At 37.6% G+C, this 2,410-nt stretch overlaps 1 non-coding gene across 1 annotated transcript; it reads right to left on the bottom strand.

Annotated features, from left to right (window-relative positions):
* Nucleotides 1–557: 557 nt before the first annotated feature.
* TRNAC-GCA (transfer RNA cysteine (anticodon GCA)) lies at nucleotides 558–629 on the bottom strand. The gene has a single exon. It is a non-coding gene; the product is annotated as a tRNA-Cys (tRNA).
* Between the last annotated feature and the right edge of the window lie 1,781 nt (nucleotides 630–2,410).

Here is a 2,410-nt window from a genome sequence, read left to right as displayed (position 1 = left end):
GTGGTACCTAATTAAAAGCTTTTTCACAGCAATGGATATCACTGACAAAATGAAAAACCTCCCAAATGGGAGAAAATATTTGCAAATAATATGACCAGTAATGGGTTAATATAGAAAATATAAAAATAGCACATACTTTCAATATCAAAAATTGATTTAAAATGGACAGAAAAACTGACAGATTATTTTCCAAACAATATATACAGATGGCCAATGGGCACAGCAAAAGATACTCAACACACTCAACACTGCTAATGATCAGAGTAATGAAAATCAAAAACAAACTGAGATATCACCTCATACTTATTGGAATGACTATCATCAGAAAGCTTACAAATGAAAAATGTTGGCAAGTATGTGGTATATATATACATATATATATATATATATATATATATATATATATACACATATGAAAGTGAAAATGAAAGTGAAGTCGCTCAGTCGTGTCTGACTCTTTGCGACCCCATGGACTGTAGCCTATCAGGCTCCTCCATCCATGGGATTTTCCAGGCAAGAGCATTGGAGTGGATTTCCATTTCCTTCTCCAGGGGATCTTCCCAACCCAGGAATCGAACCCGGGTCTCCTGCATTGCAGGCAGACGCTTTACCGTCTGAGCCACCAGGGAAGCTATATATATATATATATATATATACATATATATACATATATATATATATATATATATATAATATACTGTTGTTGTTTACTTGCTAAGTTGAGTCTGACTCTCTGCGACTCCATGGTCAGCAGCATGCCAGGCTTCCCTGTCCTTCACCATCTCTGGAGTTTGTTCAAACTCATGTTCATTGAGTCAATGATGCCATCCAACCAACTCATCCTCTGTCATCCCCTTCTCCAGCCTTCAGTCTTTCCCAGCATCAGAGTCTTCTCCAATTAATTGGCTCTTTACATCAGGTGGCCAAACTATTAGAGGTTCAGCTTCAGCATCAGTCCCTCCAAAGAATATTCAGGGTCAATTTCTTTTAGGAATGACTGGTTTGATGTCCTTGCTCTCCAAGGGACTATCAAGAGTCTTCTCCAGCACCACAGTTTGAATGCATCAATTCTTTGGTGCTCAGCCTTCTTTATGGTCCAACTCTCACATCTATACATGACTGCTGGAAAAACCGTAGCTTTGGCTATACAGACCTTTGTAGACAAAGTGATGCCTCTGCTTTTAAATATGGTGTTTAGGTTTGTCATAGCTTTTCTTCCATGGAGCAAGTGTCTTAATTTCATGGTTGCAGTCACCATCGACAATGATTTTGGAGCCCAAGAATATAAAGTCTTTCACTGTTTTCATTTTCTCCCCATCTATTGGCCATGAAGTGGTGAAATGGGATGCCATGATCTTTGTTTTTTGAATGTTCATTTAAAAATTAATTTATTTATTTTAACTGGAGGGTAATTACTTTACAATATTGTGCTGGTTTTGCCATACCTTGACACAAATCAGCCACGGGTGTACATGTGTTGAATGTTAATTTTTAAGCCAGCCTTTTCACTTTCCTCTTTCACCTTCATAAAGAGGCTTTTAAGCTCTTCTTCACTTTCTACCATTAGAGTGATATCATCTATGTATCTGAGATTGTTGGTATTTCTCCTGGCAATCTTGATTCCAGCTTCTGGTTCATCCAACCCATCATTTCACATGATGTACTCTGAATAGAAGTTAAATAAGCAGGGTGAGACTATACAGCTTTTATGTACTCCCTCCCCAATTTTGAATCAGTCTGTTGTTTCATGTCCAGTACTATATTTTTCTTCTTGACCTGCATACAGGTTTCTCAGGAGACAGGTAAGGTGGTCTGGTATTCCTATTTCTTTAAGAATTTTCCACAGTTTGTTGTGATCCACACAGTCAAAGGCTTTAGCATAGTGAATGAAGCAGAAGTAGATGTTTTTTTCTGGAATTCTCTTGCTTTTTCAATGATCCAGTGGATATTAGCAATTTGATCTCTGGTTCCTCTGCTTTTCTAAACATCTGGAAGTTCTCAGTTCATGTACTGTTGAAGCTTAGATCGAAGCATTTTGAGTGTTACCTTGATAGCGTGTGAAATTATTGCAATTTTGTTGTCAAATGAAGTTTGAACATTCTTTGGAATTGTCCTTCTTTGGGATTGGAATGAAAACTGACCTTTTCCATTCCTATGGCAACTACTGAGTTTTGCAAATTTGCTGGCATATTGAATTCAGCACTTTAACAGCATCATGTTTTAGGATTTGTAATAGGTCATCAGGAATATCATCACCTCCACTAGCTGTGTTCATAGTAATGCTTCCTAAGGCCCACTTGACTTCACACTCCAGGTTGTCTGGCTCTAGGTTTGTGACGTCATGGTTATCCATGTGATTAAGACATATTGTATAGTTCCTTGTATATTCTTGCCACCTTTTCTTAATCTC

The sequence above is a fragment of the Budorcas taxicolor genome, chromosome X (assembly GCF_023091745.1).
Source record: "Budorcas taxicolor isolate Tak-1 chromosome X, Takin1.1, whole genome shotgun sequence".
Lineage (NCBI taxonomy): Eukaryota > Metazoa > Chordata > Mammalia > Artiodactyla > Bovidae > Budorcas > Budorcas taxicolor.
The sequence above is the reverse complement of the archived record's forward strand: the minus strand, read 5'-3'. Positions and strand labels throughout refer to the sequence as shown.